Raw genomic sequence first — 21,466 nt, 5'->3', positions numbered from 1 at the left:
AATAGGGATTCACAAATTTTAAAGGTTATGCTTCCTTTTCCTCCTCCCCAAGAGCCTGATTTCTCTCTTCTTCATATTAAATCATCTTTCATATCCAAATAACAAATTTGTTTTGTGTGTGTGTGTGTTTCTTCCACTCAGTCCTCCTCTCTATGACTTTCCAGAATCCATTAGCATCCGCTCCTGGTTCCTCTTGTATATAAGTGTCAGTGGGCTGAATGCCCGTGTGTCTTGGTGATAAATGCTGGGCTGAGCCACCCGCAGAGCCCCTGAGGCTGTTGGGAGCCACACTGGGAAGCACAGATGGAGTCCGTGGGATGGAGGATGGGAGCTTGGCAAATCCTTGATGAGACTAGCACCATCAGAGCCAGACTTGTTATCAGGGCTTGAGGCACGGAGAATTTTGTGAAGTTAGAGAGAGTGTGGGCTTAAATAGTGTGGCATAGAAGAGATTCATCAAAATATAGACAGGGCTTGTCTTGGACATTAAATGTCCTACAAGACATATTCATTCTCTAAATTCACAGTCCATACAATTGATTCTTTAGCAAATGTACAGTTTCAGAGAGCTTACCGTGAGTCAGGTTCTTACTCAAGACCGAGACACTTTAATAGTTATGACCCTGAAGAACTCAAAATCCATCCAGTTCATTCCTTCAAGAGATATTTCTTGTTTGTGTACCATGTTTTAGTCTTTCTGCTCCAGCCCTGAAGGAAAAATATTGAACAAGGTAGGTGTCCTTGCCTCTCAAAGAACTTATATAAAGTAGGACAAACAGGCATTAACAGAGAATTATTTGATTACGGTAGGGATGCATGCTTTCAAACATTTTGTGCCATTCTGGCCCCACTGCCTGCTTTAGAGCAGGGATTGACAAACATTTTCTCTACAGGTCTAGATCGTCTCTGTGGCCACTACTCAACTCTGCCTCTGGCGCAAAAGAAGCCATAGACAATATGCAAACAAGCGGGCACAACTGTGTTCCAATAAAACTTTATTTAGAAAAAATGTAGCAGGCTGAATGTAGCCCATGGGGTTTAGTTCATTGGCCCCTGATTTGCAGCCACAATAAACAGGACTAGGATATAAAATGGAGAAAATATCTGCATAAAGAACTGTCCCTGGAGGCTTTTAAAAACTGTTTTATAGACTCACAGATGTAGTAAATAGATTTGTGGTTGCCAAAAGGAGGTGGGGGTAGGGGAGGGAAGGAATGGGAGTCTGGGATTAGCAGAGGCAAGCTGTTATATATAGAATGGATACACAGTAAGGTCAAACAGGGAACTATATTCAATATTCTTTGATAAGCTATAATGGAAAATAATATGAAAAAATACCTATCTATATATAGAGAGACCTATACATTTGAATCACTTTGCTGAATAGAAGAAATTTACACAACATTATAAATCAGCTATACTTCAATAAAATATTTAAAAAAGAAGCATACAGGCCAATATCCCTAATGAATATAAATGTAAAAAAAAATCAACCTTAAAGAAGTAAATTCTAACACAAGCTACAACATGGATGAAACGAGTTACACTAAATGAAATAAACCACACACACCCACGTTTTTTATTTACTCCTGTTTAATTAAAGTTAAAGGGACCATTAAAATTATGAGATCTCTGTGAGGTATGGCTATCAGGGAACCAAAAGAGACCAAGTACATACAAACAAAAGAAATGACTCAAGAAGCAAGATGTCACCCAGAGTTTTTTTAAAAAATTATTTTAAAATAATAAAAAATTATTATTTTTTTTATCAGCAAAATTCTGCTGTCTCTTCAAGTTTCAATAGACTTTTTTAAAAGGGCAAAAACAAAATGAATCCCAACCCCCTGACCAAACGAAACGGTTGCCTGTTGATCTAAACATTTCCAAGACCATTATTTTGTTTTGTGATATTCTCAACTGAAACCCTAGATTCCTATTAGTCCGAATTGGTGTGTCGGTAATGATTTCATGCCCTCTTGGTCTCTCCACTAGCCTGGTACCCGAAAACCTCATTAACAGCCAGCTCCCGGGGCAAATGCTGGGAATTGAAGAAACACAGTCCCAATCTGGAGGACCCACGTTTGTGAAGTTTTGCTTTCAGTGTTTATGATGAAGATGCTATAACTCAGCCCAAGAGGGGCAGGCAGACCCCTGACAGAGATGGACTCCCAAATGCACTTTTGGGGCCCCCTTAATGGATCCAGCAGGGTGCGTGACTGGAGAGTCTCATCAGGCTGGCTTCTCCATGCATTGTCTCATGTTAGCTTCATGGTGCTTATAGGAATTTTTATCCCATTTGTACATATCAGGGAGCAGACTCAGTGAGCTGTATTGGATGGCACATAGTAATTGCTGGAGTTGGAATTTCAACCCAGGTCTTTCTGATTTTAAGGTCTGTGCTCATTCTGCTACACCATACAGCCTTTCTTTCATGCATAGTCTTTAGGAAGGAGGTCATGCCGTGGGGCAGACTTCTCTCTAGTTATCAGGCACCCCATAGGGTACCTGAACACCATGAATTGCTTTCAACAGACAGGTAGCATGGTGTGGGGGAATTCTGCCAGTGTGGACACTAGTGTCCGTCAACAAGGTTTTGGCAACTGGCTTTTTCATTTATCTTTCTTGGCAAGTGACCTTGGGCAAGTCATCACTTCTTTAATGATTAGTTTTCCTATATATGGAATAGGGTAATGATACATCTGTTGCAAGGATTACATGCGATAAAGCTGGTAAGGTCCATGCCCACTAAACTACTGTTAGTTCTTGTTCAGTTCAGTTCAATTCAGTGGCTCAGTCATATCCGACTCTTTGTGACCCCATGAATCGCAGCAAGGCAGGCCTCCCTGTCCATCACCAACTCTCAGAGCTTACTCAAACCCGTGTCTATCAAGTTGGTGATGCCATCCAGCCATCTCATCCTCCGTCGTCCCCTTCTTCTCCCAGCATCAGGGTCTTTTCCAGTGAGTCAACTCTTCATATCAGGTGGCCAAAGTACTGGAGTTTCAGCTTCAGCATCAGTCCTTCCAATGAACACCCAGGACTGATCTCCTTTAGGATGGACTGGTTAGATCTCCTTGCAGTCCAAGGGACTCTCAAGAGTCTTCTCCAACACCACAGTTCAAAAGCATCAATTCTTCTGTGCTCAGCTTTCTTCATAGTCCAACTCTCACATCCATACATAGTTCTTGTTACTTTGTATTATTGCAGTTTCCCTGCAGCATTTATAGTGAGTTACAGTTCCTTGGTGGCTCAGTGGAAAAGAATCTGCCTGCCAATGTAGGAGATGCAGGAGATGCAGGAGACATGGGTTCAATCCCTGGGCTGGAAATATCCCCTGGAGAAGGAAATGGCAATCCACTCCAGTACTCTTGCCCGGGAAATCCCATGGACAGAGGAGCCTGGTGGGCTACAATCCATGCTGAGAAGAGTCAGATATGACTGAAGCAACTTAGCACGGTTGCACTGAGATCATGGAACAGCCTGGATCCTGCAGCCAAGTGGACCCTGCCTCCTCCAGTTCTTAGGAGAGTGACTTTGGGAATTACTTAGCTTCTCTGTGTTCAGTTTCCTTCTCTGCAAAATGGAGCTCCTAAGGATGTCTTACTTCATAGAATTTTTGAGGACTAAATGAGTTTAATGCATTTAACTTGCCTGAAACAGTGGCTGCCCATCATAGGTGCTCAGATTATTATTGCTAAGGTTGTTTCTTTCTTTTTTTTTTAAATCAACACATTCTAATAAATAATTGTGCTTAGTTGCTCAGTTGTGTCCAACTCTTTGTGACCCCATGGACTGTAGCCTGCCAGGCTCCTCTGTCCATGGGGTGTATTTATTATTTATTTGGACCGCTCTGGGTCTTAGCTGAGACTTGAGGGATTTTCTTTGTGGCCACGGGATCTTCCATCTTCCTGGTGGCATATGGGATCTTTAGCTGTGGCATGTGAGGTCTCGTTCTCCTACCAGGAATCAAACCCAGGCCCCCTTCACTGGGAGTGCAGAGTCTTACCCAGTGGACCACGAAGGAAGTCCCTGTTGAGGTTGCTGTCGTTACTAAGTTGATGGCTTGATCATGGTGACTCATCCAAATTCAGGACGTGATTTTCTCAGGTGACATTAAACATTCCTTTCACCCAAAATTATTTATAGTAGGCTTTTAAGGTCAAGCTTCCCTACCTAGGCTGGTGAAAAGACCCTTTCTTTCAGGTGCTAAGCTAGTTCTTTCTTTCCGCTTCCTAGTGTTTTCTTATAAGACAATTTTTTAGAGGAATTTTAGATTCACAGAGAAATTGAGAAGAAGTTAGGTAGAGATTTAGCTTATGTCCTTGCCCTTACACGTGTATAGTTTCCTCCCATTATCCACATCCTCTTCTAGAGTGTACATTGTTATAACTGATGAACCTACACTGACACATCTTAATCACCCAAAGTCCATAGTTTATTTTGATTAATACCTTAGACTGTAATCTTGGTGTGATACATTTAGTGGGCTGGAAAAATGTATAATAATACATATCCGTCACTATAGTGTCTTACAGAGTATTTTTACTGCCTTAAAAATCCTTCGTGTTCCATCTATTCATCACTTCCCTCTTCCCCAATTTCTGGAAACCACGGATTTTTTTTTTTTTTTTTTTACTGTCTTCATAAGATTTTGCCTTTTCCAGAATTTCATACAGTTGGACTCATATAGTATGTAGCCATTTCAAATCGGCTTCTTTTGCTCAGTAATATGCATAAGTTTCCTCCCTGTCTTTGCATGGATTGATAGCACATGCCTTTCTAGGGTTGAATAATATTCCATTATTTGTATATACCACAGTTTATTTATCCATTCACCTACCAAAGGGCATCTTTGTTGCTTCCAAGTTTTGACGATTGTGAATAAAGCTGCTATAAATGTCCACGTGCAGGTTTTTGTATGGATAGTTAGTTTTCGGCTCCTTTGGGTATCAAGGCGTGTGATTGCTGGATTGTATGAGAAGAATAAGTTTGGTTTTGTAAAAGACTGCCAAACTGTCTTCTAAAGGGACTGCACCATTTTGCGTTCCCAGCAGCGTGTGTAAGAGTTTCTGTTGCTCCACATCCTCACCAGTATATGATGTCTTCAGTGTTCTGGATTTGGTCATTCTAACAGGTGTGATATGGTATCTTGCTGTTTTAACTTGCATTACTCTGATGACCTATGATGTGGAGCATCATTCCATATACTCACCTGCTTTCTGTATACCTTCTGTATGGATTCCTGGTGGCTCAGCGGTAAAGAACCGGCCTATCAATGAAGGAGACATGGGTTCAGTCCCTGGGTTGAGAAGATCCCCTGGAAGAGGAAATGGCAACCCTCTCCGGTATTCTTGTCTGGGAAATCCCATGGTACAGAGGAATCTGGTGGGCTACACAGTCCATGGGGCTCACAAAAGAGTCAGACATGACTTGGCGACTAAACAAGCACACCTGCCTTGGTGAAGTGTCTATTAAGGTCTTTGAAAGTGAAAGTGAAAGTCACTCAGTCGTGTCCGACTCTGTGTGACCCCATGGACTGTAACCCACCAGGCTCCTCTGTCCATGGAATTCTCCAAGCAAGAATACTGGAGTTGTTAAATTAGGTTTTTTACTTTCTTATTGTTGAGTTTTAAGAGTTATTTGTAGTTTTTGGATAATGGTCTTTTATCAGATATCTTTTGCAAATATTTTCTATCAGTCTGTGACCTGTCTTCTCCTTGTCTTAACTCTTGTTATTTTAAAAAGAAACTGGAGGAGTTGCCTGTGGTCTAGTGGTTAGGATTCAGTACTTTGACTGCCCTGGCCCGAGTTCAGTCCCTGGTGGGGGAACTGAAATCTCTCAAGCCATGTAGTTCTGCCAAAAAGAAAAAGAAAAAAAGACCCTGAAAGTGATGCCTCTAGACTTGACCCTGGTTAATGTTCCAGGGAAAGAATTCAGAGGGAGAACTCCTCCCATTCCCAAATTCAGACCTCAAATTGTGAACTATTTTGTTATTTTTCTTCCTGGAAATGGATGAGTCCATTCAGAAGATAAAAGAAGCATCCCCAGGCCAGGTAACAAAAATATCTAGGCGCTGCTGTGCCACTTCGCTGAGCTTTTAGAAAGATGAAAGTTTGCTTCCTTCAAGGGTTGTACTTTAGTGGGTCACATCTAAAACTGTCTCATTTGGGGAAGAAAAAGCCCCATGAAAAATGCTAGCATTCAAGGCTCAGCCCTGTTTCTTTTCTTTTTTTACAGTTTCAGCAGTTGTTTCTTTTTTTAAATTTATTTTGAATTGAAGGATAATTACAATATTGTGTCGGTTTCTGCCATGCAGTCACATGATCAGCCATAGGTGTACAGGTGTCCCCTTGCTCTTGAACCTCCCTCCCACCCCATCCCAACCCTCTAGGTTGTCACAGAGCCCCAGTTTGAGTTCCCTGAGTCATAAGCAAATTGCTACTGGTTATCTATTTTACATATGGTAGTGTATATGTTTCCATGGTAATCTCTCCGTTCCTCCCACCCTCTCCTTCCTGCCCCCACCTGCCATGTCCTCAAGTCTGTTCTCTATGTCTTTGTCTCCATGGCTGCCCTGCAAATAGGTTCATCAGTACCTAGATGTGTGTTAATATACAGTATTTGTTTTTCTTCAGCCCTTTCTCTTATGAAGGAGTTAGTCCCCTTTAAGACAAGAAGAATGCATTCATCTGTTAATTAAATTCATTATTCTTATTTTTAGAAAGATTACTGAACATTTCCATGTAGTATTCCCTTGTGGCAATGCAAGGCAGGCAGGTCCCAGCACTCAGAGAGTTTTGCTCTAATGATGAAAATAAAGTTCACACAAGAAACACAGAATACCAAACAGCACTATGCAATTATGCAATGCAATGTTCAGTGTTATCCCTTTTACTCAGATGTGAAGGAAACAGACAGTGTAAGGGATAGAACCTGAGGTTGGCAGGTTGCAGAGTTAAGTGGCCTGTTTTTACCTCTTCTCTTCTGTTCAGTGGTTGTGTATTCTTGTGCTGATTTTGAAGTCTTCCTCTTAAAGACTTCCATGATTTTAGGTGTTTGATGAATGAATCTATACTTCTTTTTAATCCCTTTTAGTTACTATTTATGCATTTTCTGGTTATATATAGGAAAAAAAATAATTTAAAATGACTTGAAGATAGGAAGTTAAGGACTATCTGGCATGACATTTGCTTTTTCAAATGACATCAAATTGTTGGCATCTCTAATCCTTATTTCCTTATAGCTTGGACAGTGCTTACTGTTCATGACACATGAAACAAACCAACAGCATCCTTCTCTGCCTGCATTTGGTAAATTACCACCAAGGTTTTCCCATAATTGTGGAACTATTCCTTAAGCTGGAACTGTGGGTGATTCCCACCTTCATGCTGATCAGAAGAAAGAGAGCTCTGTTTTTAGGCCAGAGTTCCATTTTTGCCTTCAAATTTGGATTTCCTGAAAGGGTCTAGGTGCTCTGTGGGTATTTAATTGGCTGTTAGGTTTTCTCATCATCAGCAGTGGGAAGGCTCAGGGAGTCCTACGGCTTCAGACAGTGATTTAGAACCTAACAGGGGACCCCTGGGGCTTGATGTCTATATGAGCTAAGGGAGGACATGGAGCAATGTCAGATGGAGTGGATTCATTAGAATAAATTGTGCACTGAATTTCCATACCGGCTCAGAGATGGATGTATTACTCTACTGTCATGAAAGATTATCCTTTAATTGTTTTATATGCAAATTCATAGTGAGCATCAGGGCAGAACACTTGATTTATGAGCCACTTTGTCTTGAGCCCTGAATTCAGAGTGTCAGTTCCTGAAAGGAGGGGCCACCTATACCCCAGAGCCTGGCACACAATATGTGCTCAATAAATACTTACTTAGTATCATGGAAACAAATACTCATGATAGTGAAATCTACCACTAGGAATTTTCATATAATCTTTCTGTGTTTGATTGTATCAGTTGTTTTTATGACTTTTAGATCATGGTATTCTTTAGAATAGAAAGAAAGCCAAAGGCTCCCTTAACAGAGTCTTTACTCTTTGCCGTGTTTAGGAGTGTGGGCTTGATTGCACAGGCAATGGAAGAGCTTTTAATGGAGAGTTATTAAATGGCTTTAAGGAAGGGAGTGACAAGCTGGTGTAAGATGATGACTTTACTCCGGTAATTTTGGCCCTGGGCGTGGTTCTAGGGGAAAAGGACCTTAAGGATATGTTTACTGAATTGATTCTGGAGCTTCTGGAATCAGTCCTCTAGTCTGGTTAGATTGAAAGACACCATTGACTCTGTTTCCTATAGCAAAGAGAGTACTTTCGAGTTCACAACATGATGTGGCCATAGGGATATACAAAAATTTAACAGGATACTCCTATTCAGATACTTAAAAGAGACAAGGATCTGCGTGACCATTTTTGTTAGACTAACATTTTTGTCAAATTAATGAGTCTGAGATTGGCTGGTTGCTCCTAATGTCATTGACAAAGTGGGAAAAGAATGAACTCAGGGCTCGAATTCCCATCACTAGGCACTGCATAAGTGACTCCAAATCTTCTGTGTCTGCCCTGAAGGAAATGTTTATTTCCTGAGACGGCTGACAACCAAACCCAGGATCTCATCCTCTAAGTGACTAAATTACAAGTGCAGGGTTGAATTCCCAGCCTCACAGAATGTCTTCTGTTGATAGGCAAGAAATGAGATCCTGGAAGTTGGCATGGGGATGTATGGGAAGACCCTGATGAAGCTGAGGGCACTGAACTCCTAAATTTTGACGAGTCTTCTTTGCCAGTAGAAGCAGCCTCTCCACCCGTGTTAACCCTGCTTTGATGAGGAAGCTATAATTGCCTCCTTTGTGGCAGTTGCCTTGCAAGATATTATTGATTCTCCTGAGGACCTCACCCCGACCCTCTTTTCCTCTGGACTTGTATAACTAGACTCAAGTTGCTGCAGGTCCCTAAAAGTGAGAGTCAAAGTGAGACCCATGAAGAAGTCTTTGCATTGCATGCATGCTCAGTCGTGTGTCCTGACCCTTTGTGACCCCATGGACTGTACCCTGCCAGGGTCCTCTGCTCATGGGATTCCCCAGGCAAGAATACTGGAGTGGCTTGCCATTTCCTTTTCCAGGGGACTTTCCTGAACCAGGGATTGAACCTGTGTCTCTATGTTGGCAGGCAAGTTCTTTACCACTGAGCTACCTGGGAAACCTATGAGGAGGTCTGTTACACTGCAAAAGAACTACTTGCTTTTCTAATTTACACAGAAGTTCAGGAAACATGTGTGGGAATGGATATTAAGGGTGTGGGGTAATGGGGAAGGAAAATAAAATTGAATTGGGCCACATTAATTGATATGGACCTGCTTAACAGAAATTCAACATTTAATATTAAAGATCGAGGAGTTAAAAAAGACTCTAACAATTTGGTTAGTTGGGTGGCTAAAACATGGACCAGATGTTGGCCCACAGTATATGAACTTGCGTGCTAGACCTGCCTAGGTTCCATGTAGAAGAAGAGATTTAAAGGCTTAAGGAGATTGGAACGTTAGAGTGGATTTGTCATTTAAAACCTATGCACCCATCTTGGGAGGGTCCTCAGCATGTATCTTTCACTGTGACTGTGAGAAACAAATTTGTGAGACCACCTCCTAACATCCCTGAAGAGCTTTATGATCACTCTTTTTTTTTTTTAATAAGATAAGCAATCTTTTTTTTAAGGTTTAGTTTTTAATTTTCGGTTGTTCTGGGCCTTTGTTGCTGTGTGCTGGCCTTCTCTAGTGGCGGGGAGTGGGGGCTAGTCTTCCTTTTGGTGCGTGGGCTTCTCACTGCGGTGGCATCTCTTGTTGTGGAGCACGGGCTCTGGCGGCAGGGGCTACAGTAGTTGTAGCTTGTGGATTCAGTAGTTGTGGCGCATGGACTAAGTTGTTCTGTGGCGTGTGGAATCTTCCCGGACCCGGGATCGAACCTACGTCCCCTGCATTGGCAGGTGGATTCTTATCCATGAGACCATCAGAGAAGTCCTCTGTGATCACTCGTAAATGCAAGCCGGACCTCACAGTGGGGACTTCCACCACTGCAGTGAGAAACCTAAGTGCAGTGGGAGTAATTGGACCCTGGGTGGCAGGGGTCAAATGGCAGCACTTAACCTCCAAAGTCAAGGTGGGGGTGATTACTGTAATGGACCACAGAGTCAAAAGAGTGACCAGAATAGCCTGACTCTTGGAGACTGAGGTATTCCCAGAAGTGAAATACATAGGAAGCTTACTAAATTCTTGTTTGATATGTGTAAACAGAAAGATTCCAGGTCAAGGGAGCAAAAAGCCTAACCTGTCTCAACAGACAGTCACAGTTCCTCAATCATTTCCCAGGTTTGAGCCAGTTGATAAGCCCCAAATCCATGAATGAAGGGGAGGCTGGGTCTCCTTAAGAAAAGGATCACAGTACCCTTGCCCAAAATTTATACTGGTTAATCTTTCTTCCAGTTTCTCCCAGGGGACTTTTGGCTTTCTACCAGGGTGATTGTGCATTGGGGAAAAGGAAATAATCAGACCTTTCGAGGATTACGGGATCTGGACTGACACTAATTCCAGGAGATTCAGAACATCACAGTGGTCTATCAGTCAGACTAGAAACAATGGAAGTCAGGTGGTCAATGGAGTTTTGGCTCAGGTCCATCTCACAGTGGGCCTGGTAGGTCCCCAAATCTTCTCTGTGGCTATTTCCCCAGTTCTGGAATGTCTAATGGGAGGAGATATATTTAGCAACTAGCAAAATCCTCACATTGATGAAGAATGAATTTTCAGATGGTAGAGCTGCCTGAAGGTTATTGGATTAGTCCAAGGGGAAATATAAAATTCCTGGACTATTATGTAGAGGAAATAGTAGAGGCTATTTGAGTGTTTTGAAAAATTGAGATTTTTATGTGGAGCTTTAAAATATTTCTGCTATAAGCATCATTTTTTCTTATTTAATTTATTCAAGGAAGAAAACAGATGACTTATGCAAAGAAGACAAGCTCTCTCAACTTCAAGAGGTTTACATTTTTACACAGCTGGTTGTGTTTATTATAATAAGATCAGTGAATTCATAGTCAGAGGGTTGACTATTACAAAGCTAGTGAGTAAATTCAATTTTCTGTAACAAACATACATTGAAGAAAAACAATTTCCTCTAAAACCAACCAACCCACCAGCTAATTAACCAACCCCAAAATCAGCATCATAATTTTAAGATGAAAAGTAATTTCCCAGTTAACCATTGGGGTTAAGAAAACCCTTGCAAAGAGAATGTCTTGAAACAAAATCATCATCTTTATGATGTTGGCTACATGTTAAGTATGGATTTAGCTTTGAGTGAGGCACTTTTCCCACTTGTCTCTGCTATTTTGTGTGTGTGCATGCGTGTGTGTGCCTTTCAACTAAGTCCTACATCAAAGGATAGAGCCTACCTCAGTCTGAAAACACTTGTGTCAACAACGGCTAATTATTAACCACTTGTTCAAATTTACAGATCCTGGATTTCTACTCTGATTTTAATCAAGATTGAATCAAAGCTATTTGGAGTTCTCTCTCTGTGTGTTTTACTTTTACATGGAGTAAATAGCATTGTGTAAAGAAAGAGGGAGAAGAAATAGGAGGAGGAGAAGGGGAAAGAGGAGGAGGAGAGAAAGAGGACGAGGGGAAGGGGAAGGAGGTAGGGGGAGGGCAGGGAGAATAAGAGGAATCCTTAGCTCTCAGGGCTGTTGGGAGAATTGGTTGAGAGTGGTAAAGAACTCGCCTGCCAATGCAGGGGACATAAGAGACTCGGGTTCGATCCCATGGTCAGGAAGATCCCCTGGAGGAGGGTGTGACAACCCACTCCAGTATTCTTGCCTGGAGAATCCCACGGGCAGAGGAACCTGGGGGGCTACAGTCCATAGGGTCACAAAGAATTGGACATGACTGAGGTGACTTACCATACCACTGTGCTAACTGTCCAGCTCAGGGTCTGCACATAGTAAGTAATCAATTAATAATCACTCTGTTCTTGTGATCCATCTCCAACAGATGATGTTCAGCTTCCAATCTGTTTGAACTTTTGTTGTAGCAAGGATGTCTTAGTACATTCTGTCTACACTGCTTGCAGAACATCTTTGGCTATGATTCCTTCAAAGATTTGAAGGGCTTTTTTTCGCCTCCACAGTTGTAAGCACACTCTTTGAGATCTAAATAAAAGATGTTTGCTAACTAATGGTTTAATAATTTTTGGAACAAAAATGTGATATTTACTAATTTATATGGATTCCCCTATATTTGTCCCTGCCATGGAAAACTTTAATGAACTAGAAAAAGTCTAATGTAAGCCCACATTTGTCGTTGTTCAGTCACTTAGTCATGTCCAACTCTTTGTGACCCCATGGACTACAGCCCTCCAGGCTCCCCTGTGCGTCACTGTCTCCTGGAGTTTGCTTAAATTCGTGTCCGTTCTGTCAGTGATGCTCTCATACCATCTCATCCTCTGCTGCCCCCTTCTTCTTTGCCTTCAATCTTTCCCAGCATCAGGGTCTAATGAGTCTGCTCTTCACTTGAGCTGACCAAAGTATTGGAGCTTCAGTTTAACCCACATACTTGAGAATATAATCTTCAGATCATGGAAAATACAACAGGAATGAGTAGGAGAAATCCTTAAGTCAACTGTTATATCTACTAGGAGTGGAGGGCAAGTTGCAGGGTCAGGCGTAGGCTGGATGTATACATATAAATACACACACACACACATATATACCTAGCTCATTCTCTGTACAAGTGTATGTATTGCTGTTGTTTAGTTTCTAAGTCATGCCCAACTCTTTGCGACCCCCTGGACAGTAGCCCACCAGGCTCCTCTGTCTATGGCATTTCCCAGGCAAGAATACTAGATTGGGTTGCCATTTCCTTCTTCAGGGGATCTTCCCAACCCAGGGATCAAACCTGCGCCTCCTGTATGGCAAGCAGATTCTTTACCGCTGACCCACCAGAGAAGCTCCACGTATGTGTATATATATAAAACCAAAAGTGACTCCAGATATTGCAAAATGTCCCCTGGGGGCATGAAATCACCTCCAGTTGAGAACCGCTGCTCCAGGCGAGTGGTTCTCCCCTCTGTCTGCCCTTCTGTGCCACCTGAAGAGCTGTTAAAAGAAGGAAAAAGCAACCACGCCCTGTCCTAGAATAATGATGGCAGAGTCTCTGTGGGTGAGGTGTGGCGGAGCGTTTTGTGACCACCAGCAGCGGTCTGGTGACCATGTAGTGCAGCCAGCATAGAGAATTAGGCAGTTGACATGGAGACTCAGGGTCAGCAGAAGCTGCTGGTTGTCAGGGTTTGTGCTTTTCTGTGCTACATAGGACCTCTCCCCAGATGGCTTCCTTCTCGTATCCGTGGGGATGGATGGGATGTTTGCACACACCTTAACCAGCAGGAAAAAAAATGGGGCTGTACCCAAAGACCTTGCTTCCATTTGCCCAGTGCTTCAGGGGTTATCAGTGATTTTCACAGATACTCACATCTGATCTTCAAATGACCCTGTGAGGTGACCAGAGAGGTAATCCTCAGTTTACAGGGTGAGGGAAGTGCTGCTTGGAGACCTTAAGTGATACATGTGGTTGCTAAGGTGGGTCTCTTGTCCTGCGTTGTCGCTCACTGCCACTCGTGTTCACGATGGGGTACTTTATAGCAATGAGCTTGCAAGGTTTATTTTCTCATATATGGATTTCTTCATAGAAAACAAAGAACTGATGCTAAAGAGTCCATTATTTTCCAGTGCTAATGCAAACTCTGTTACCTTTCTTTTAAATTAAAAGCAAACTATAATAATCATGCTACTACCACCAGCAATAGTTACAATTTGATAAACTCTTTTGTATTGGAATGCATGGGTGCTCAGTCGTGTCCAACTCTTCGCAACCTCATGGATGGTAGCCTGCCAGGCTTCTCTGTCTGTGGGATTTTCCATGTAAGAATACTGGAGTAGGTTGCCATTTCCTTCTCCAGGGGATCTTCCTGATCCAGGGATCAAATCTGGGTCGCCTGTATTGCAGGAAGATTCTTTGCCAACTGAGCCAGCAGGGAGTTACCATGTGATGAACTTTTTCATACTGCGTGTTAAGGTGCTGCAGTCATGTCTGACTGTGACTCCATGGACTGTAGCCCACCAGGCTCCTCTGTCCGTGGAATTTCCCAGGCAAGAATACTGGAGTCGGTTGCCATTTCCTCCTCCAGGGATCTTCCCCACCCGGGGATCGAACCTGTGTCTCTCATGTCTCCTACATTGGCAGGTGGGTTCTTTACCACCAGCACCACTTCTTTTATACTAAGTATTTTAAATATGACTTTTCTGATGCTTGGAACAACCTACAAGGGAAGCATTCTTTTCATCCTTTTAAAATAACCTTTTTTTTTTTTTTTTTTTTTTTGCAAAAACACTTAGTCTCTAAGTAGTTAATGTAACTTGTCAGAACTAGTTAGTGACGGCTCCAGGAGTTGAAACCATCTATGTCTGCCTTGAAAGTCCATTGCTTCTCCTCTACCTTGCCATTCCCTCTGTGGAACATGTTCCTATGTGCCCACTGCATATGTAACCTTGAGCAACCTTTATGCAAAACGCATCACTCTGTTAAGATGCAGTTGCCAATTAGGCACTGGTCCTCCATTAGGGTGCTGGAGTCACTTACAGCATATTTCTGTAGGTGAGAGGGTAATGGAGTCCACATCCCAGCCAGAATTCAGGAAGGCAAGGAATCTGCAGTGGTCTGATACTTAGGCACCTGTGTCAGCCCAGAAGAGGCCGCTATGTTGCTGAAGAGCCTCACTGCCATCCTCCCATGAAAAGGGTCCCAAGAAATGCTCCAGAGCAAGGGAGCTCAGGAGGCACCAAAGACTTCTCCACCCTCCCCCTGCCAGGAATCACAGCAGATAGTGCAGAACATCAGAACTCGTAGAACATTTTAAAAAGGCACCCATGTTTTGCAAGTGAACAAGGAGAAATATTATATCTTACGAAGCATTTATCATGACACTGCTGGCCAGAAGTGACTGCCATACAGTTGTAATTCATCATGTAATTGAAGACAGAAAATGTCAGTCCAGTCCTGCTTGATTGAAAATTTCTGCTTCTAGCTCTATATAAGAATTGACTGTAATACATAAGTATTTTTATTATAACTCAACCCGTATACATACCACATATGTCAAACATCTGCATGGAACATTTCCTGATCTTTGGTGTTCTGTTTTATTCTAATATTAAGGTTTTATATTTTGAAAAAATGATACACATCAGAAGTCTTTATATGAGAGAATTTCTTTATTGCCTTTCCTTTATTTTCTTGTAAGGGCAACTCCTTCGTTACTTCTGCAGTGGATTGTCTTCATATAAAATTATTATGTTGATTGTATCAACATATGGCATGTGCTAAAATAAATTTCTTGGAGAGATAATCTTTTCTGTGACTGAATAGCAATAATAAATAGAAAATTAGAAATTAAAAAAAAAACACAAAACATTGACATCCAATGTGGAGTTTATGACTGTAACAGCTATAATGCCCCTTTGCAGGCCAGTGGCTGTAAAATCTCTCCGTATTTTTAACTCTTACACAGCACAAGCCCAGATGAGTTGGTTTTTTTCTTTGCAACGGATTGAATTTTAATTTCCAAAGAGTCTCAGATATTAGCAGGGCAGGGGAGAGAGATGGGAGAGTCAGATAGATGGTCTTAGAAATGTAATAGCTTTTGACATGTCCTCTGGGGTCCAAGAGCAGACTGAATGTAAACTCCATTCTCTCCATGGGGACTGGCCTAGACTGCTGAAATATGCAGAGTGAGCATCTTTTGTTTCAACACTGGAGATTTTGTTGACTCAGAGGCATTCATCAGTCCCTGCTGGTGATGTGCAGCAATTAGCGCAAAGAAGTCCCATCCTTTCCTTGGCCTCTCATCCTCACCTCTCCTTGGGTCCTAAAAAGGGAAGTCTTATAATCTGTAACAGGCTATAAGGCAAAAGCCATTACCTACAACCTTATAGTATTTAGAAGGAGAATGGATAAAGGAGAACTCTGGACATGCCCTTTCTTTCTTTTTAAAACACTTATTATTTATCTATTTGGCTGTGCTGTGTCTTAGCTGCGGCAGGTGGGTTTTTTATTTGTGATGTGTGAACTCTTAGTGGCAGAATGTGAGATCTAGCTCCCTGATCACAGATGGAACCTGGCCCCCTGCATTGAGAGCGAGGAGTCTCAGCCCCTGGACCACCAGGGAGGTCCCCCTGGAGGACTTTAGTTGCAGCTTTACCGTCATTCTTTGCGTTATAATTCTTGGTGATTTCCATAAGCATTTCCCAATGTCCTCGTTTCTTTATTCCTTAAGGTCTTTTGCAGTGATAGCCCCCTCCCAATCACTTACTGTCCAGGTCTTACCCTAGGTCTTATTATTATCAATAACCCCAACCCCTCCAAAAATCCCAACACCAAGTACCCACTTCTGTCTTCCAACTCTCAGAATTGTTCAGCCTCAGGACAGCAACACCCTGTTGGTCTGTCCCTCACCACACTCTTGTCCTCACCACGTTCTTCCCTGGACTTTAATCCTGCAGACAGAGCCATCACCATTCCCTGCATAGACCATCAATTTCTTGTGCCTCTCTAGTTTGTTGCATTCACCAGCTCTGCTTGCTCCTCACTCTTCCTGAGTCTGCATCCCGTAGCTGAACGCGGCTGGTGAGCGACACAGCACGTCATCCACTGGCCTCACTTTAAATTCATTGTCAAGAACCTCAAGGGGGCCCTGTGCCGCCAGCATCATCCTTCATTTCCCTGAACCACTCACTTGCCCACGATCCTTGATGACTGTTTCGTGCCTCACCTTCTGTTCTCCAACTCCCAGCACCTCCTCAGCATAATGAACTCAGTGCCTTTTTCACTGAGAAAGCAGAAGGAGCATCCAGAAAGGGGCTTCCACAGTGCCCACCGCCACACCAGCTTCCTAGCTGCCTCTGGTCTTCCCCCTTCTTCCTGTGGCCGTGGACAAGCCGTGGGGCTCCTCTGTCCAATCTCAGGCTTCATGCCTCTCCCCTTTCACTTCCCCAGGGTACCACTTTCATAATTTTCACCTTCCTTCCCATCACTGATTTTTCTATCTGGAGTCATTCCCATCAGTGCACAAACATGTTACTCTTTCTCTAATTCTGACTCCACACACATCTCTTCCATTTTTAGTAAAACCCACTAAATCCAAGTCCTCACTTCCCATTCTCACTTGACTTTGAGCAGAAGTTAGTCCCCAATGCTTCAGAAGACTGTTCTTGTCTAGATCACCCCTATGTGGTCCAATCTCAGTCCTCCGCGTTCCTGACCTGCTGGTAGCCACTATAAGAAGTGATCTCTCCTGCCTCCCTGGTACACTTTCTTTGTTGGACATCTAGGCCATCCCTGCCTCCAGTTTTCCTGCTGTTCCCCTGGCCACTCCTTCTCATTCTCCACTGCTGGTTTCTCTTCATCCTCCTGACCCTTTAACACTGGAACATATCAATACTCAGCCAGAGAAGGTCCTCTCTCCCCACTCTTTTGGAGATCTGAAATGCTGGGCTGGATGAATCACAAGCTGGAATCAAGATTGCCAGGGAAAATATCAGTAACCTCAGATAAGCAGATGACACCACCCTTATGACAGAAAGCAAAGAGGAACGAAAGAGCCTCTTGATAAAAGTGAAAAAGGAGAGTGAAAAAGTTGGCTTAAAACTCAACATTCAAAAAATGAAGACCATGGCATCTGGTCTCATCCCTTCATGGCAAATAGATGGGGAAACAATGGAAACAGTGACAAACTTTACTTTCTTGGGCTCCAAAAATCACTGCAGATGGTGACTGCAGTCATAAAATTAAACGATGCTTGCTCTTTGGAAGAAAAGCTATGACCAAATTAGACAGCATATTAAAAAGCAGAGACATCAGTTTGCTGACAAAGGTTCATCTAGTGAAAGCTATGGTTTTTCCAGTGGTCATGTATGGATGTGAGAATTGGACCATAAAGAAAGCTGAGCACCAAAGAATTGATGCTTTTGAATTGGGGTGTTGGAGAAGACTCTTGAGAGTCCCTCGGACTGTAAGGAGATCCAATCAGTCCATCCTAAAGAAAATCAGTCCTGAATGTTCGTTGGAAGGACTGATACTGAAGCTTCAATACTTTGGCTACCTGGTGTGAAGAGCTGACTCATTGGAAAAGACCCTGATGCTGGGAAAGATTGAAGGCAGGAGGAGAAGGGGACAACAGAGGATGAGATGGTTGGATGGCACCACCAACTTGATGGACATGAGTTTGAGCAAGCTTTGGGAGCTGGTGATGGACAGGGAAGTCTGGCATGCTGCAGTCCATGGGGTGGCAAAGAGTCATATGTGCCAGAGTGACTGAACTGAACTGAATTTGCCTAATCTCTGCTTCATATGTCATCCATTCTCTTGACTTTATTTTAAAAATTTAAAATATTTATTTATGTATTAGCTTAGTTGAATTTTAGCTACAGTATGTGAGATCTTTTGTTGTAGTTCACAGATTCTCTAATTGTGGCATGTGGGGTCTTAGTCCCCTGAACGGGGATTGAACTCACATCTCCTACATTGCAAGGCAAATTCTTAACCACTGGACCACCAGGGAAGTTTCTTGACCCTACCTTTAAAATACATCCAGAATCCAGCCACTTTTTCCTGCTTCCACTGCCACCGATCACCCTGCCCCAAGTGGTCAATGTCACTCACTTTGAGTTTATAATGGCCTTCTAACTGGCCTTTGTGAGTCCATCTATTGGAGGGAGAGACCCGTGTGGATGGGTGGCCGGGGAAGCTTTGGCCTGAACTATGGGAAGGAGCCAGCCATGCAAAGATCTGAACATGCCAGACAAAGAAACAAGCAGTGTGAAGACTCAGATGGGAAAGAGCATAGGCATCACTTGTGTGTGTGTGCTAAGTTGCTCAGTAGTGTCCGAATCTTTGCAGCCCCATGGACTGTAGCCCTCCAGGCTCCTCTGTCCATGGGATTTCCCAGCAAGAATACTGGAGTGGGTTGCCATTTCCTCCTCCAGGGGATCTTCCCAACCCAGGGATCAAACCCAGGTCTCTTGCATTGCAGGTATTGCAGGCAGATTCTTTACCCTCTGAGCCACCAAAGGTAAAGAGAAAAGAGTAATTGTCATAAGAATAAAAAAATTAAGAGGTCTGATCCATGAGATGCATTTTATTTCAACAAAAGTGTGAATACTCACTGTCCTAACATACTAATATTAAAACCTGCCCAGATCTCTGTCACAGGATTCTCAAACAGTGGGTGAAAATAGTTGTTTGGTTAGCTCAGTTCAGTTCACTTGCTCAGTCACATCTGACTTTTTGTGACCCCATGCAGTGTAGCCCACCAGTCTCCTCTGTCCATGGGATTCCCCAGGCAAGAATCCTGGGAATGGGTTGCTATGCCCTCCTCCAGGGCATATTCCTGACCCAGGGATCAAACCAGTGTCTCATGTCTCCTGCATCGACAGGTGGGTTCTTTATCATTAGCGCCTCCTGGGAAGCTCATAGTCACATAAGCTCTTATTTAAAGTGAGGAAGAGAGAGTAGGCAAACACTGGACGTTCAAAAGATATACAGGCATAGTCACTAGGGTCCTATTCTTATATGAACTTGTCTCCAGCTAAAACCACCAAGATCTGTGCGAGAAAGCTTCCCTTTGGGAAGACCTCAAGCCAGAAGTTCTCAGAGGGATTTTCTCATCCCTCTGGCTTTTGCTCCAGCCATTCTGAGTAACCAGTTATGCAACTGAGACCATGAGGAAACAAACCGGCTGTAGGGATCGCCACGGGAGTTTCAGACTTTAAACAGCACATCATAAATCTCATTGCCCTTATCTTGGCCATGAGTCAGAGCCAGACCTCTAGGTGTCCCAGACAGAAAGACAGATCTTTTCCAGTCCCGGTTGTAAATCAACTCTGTGCTAATATAGAAGCTAATGTTCTTTGACGACAAGGTGGCTTGTTCAGAGTCATTGTATCAAAAAGACATCCAGGTTTTGGAAGGTCGTGAGTTTGACCTCTGCCAATAACCAGCCTCATCACCTTCTGATTCTTTTGTGTGATGCTCAGTCCTGCTGTTCCCCCTCCAACCATCTTCCATCACTCCAACCGTCTGCTTAAGGGCAGCCAAGTTTGCCTCCTACCTTCTTTCCTGCCATCACCTTGCCAGAGTTCTTGCTCTGGCCTTTCTCTGGCCCCTGCCCTGTTCTACCACTTAACTTGTGTCCAGCTATTTATTTCAGCTATATTGTGAGTGTTTCTGAAGCAGAGGACTGGACTGGGCTTGTTTAATCTCTATGCCCTCTTCCCATACTCACTGACATGTAGATAATGGGGTTGAGCAAGTTTCGTCATGAAGGTGGTGGTTTCTTTTCTTGATTTTATGTCAGCTATTCCTGTCTCAGCTTCCAATTCTCAGCCATGTGCTCAGTCACTCAGTGGTGTCCAACTCTTTGAAACCCCATGGGTGGTATCCTGCCAGGCTCCTCTGTCCATGGGATTCTCCAGACAAGAATACTGGAGTATAGGTTGCCATTTCCTCCTCCAGGGGATCTTCCCAGCCCTGGGATCGAACCTGAGTCTCCTGCTTCTCCTGCATTGGCAGGCAGATTCTTTACCACTGAGCCAAAATACTCTACAGTTAATTAGGCCTACTGTGATTCTCCTGGACTGGCCCTAGGTGTCACCAGGTCCATTGTTCATCAGGTACACCCTCTGGAAATGAACACAGTGGCAGCCACAACTGGGCTGTAGTGGAGTGGAGGAGGGGCTGCTGAGTCTCATTGGGCCATGATCACAGCTGAGATGCTCATGGTCCCCAGGAGAGCTATGCGAGGTGTCACACCTCCACTAGCTTTAGCCCAGATGACACTTCACACCTGCACTGAGAAGTACAAATGGAAATCTCTGCTTTTCTAAGATGGCTCTAGTGTCGGGGGATGTGAGCAAGGCAATGTTAGGATTCTCACAGCTTCCTCAAGGAATATTTCTTAAAGCCTCTTGCTAGCAGCCTGAGAGATGATTAAGGGACACTCCAGGTACCCCTTTGCCCCAGGGCTAGTGTGAGCCCCCGGCAGAAACCTCACTAGTGTCCTGAATGTTTTCTGTTACCATTGCTTCCACCATGACTGTAGACCTGTCTTCTACTCATCAAAGGCATGGCTAGGGATCTGGGGCCTGGGTATCCTTACAGGCCCACTGCTTGGCTCAGAATATTGCCTTGTGGCTTGAGCTTGGTTTTGCATCACCACCTAGGGTGATGGAGTCTCTGGGCTCCCTAGCAGGGTCTTTAATTTCCCATAAGTATTGCTGGAGGAAGAGCCTCTTCCTGGGTTTAGACCTTATCTTTGTGCTTCCCCAGTGGCCCAGTGGTAAAGAATCCACCTGCCAATGCAGGAGACA

At 43.4% G+C, this 21,466-nt stretch overlaps 1 protein-coding gene across 7 annotated transcripts in view; it reads left to right on the top strand.

Moving 5' to 3' along the window:
* Positions 1 to 21,466, top strand: part of SV2B (synaptic vesicle glycoprotein 2B) — a 229,193-nt gene that overhangs the window by 136,914 nt on the left and 70,813 nt on the right. The window lies entirely within an intron of this gene.

The sequence above is a fragment of the Odocoileus virginianus genome, chromosome 16 (genome assembly GCF_023699985.2).
Source record: "Odocoileus virginianus isolate 20LAN1187 ecotype Illinois chromosome 16, Ovbor_1.2, whole genome shotgun sequence".
NCBI classification, from domain to species: domain Eukaryota; kingdom Metazoa; phylum Chordata; class Mammalia; order Artiodactyla; family Cervidae; genus Odocoileus; species Odocoileus virginianus.
The sequence above is the reverse complement of the archived record's forward strand: the minus strand, read 5'-3'. Positions and strand labels throughout refer to the sequence as shown.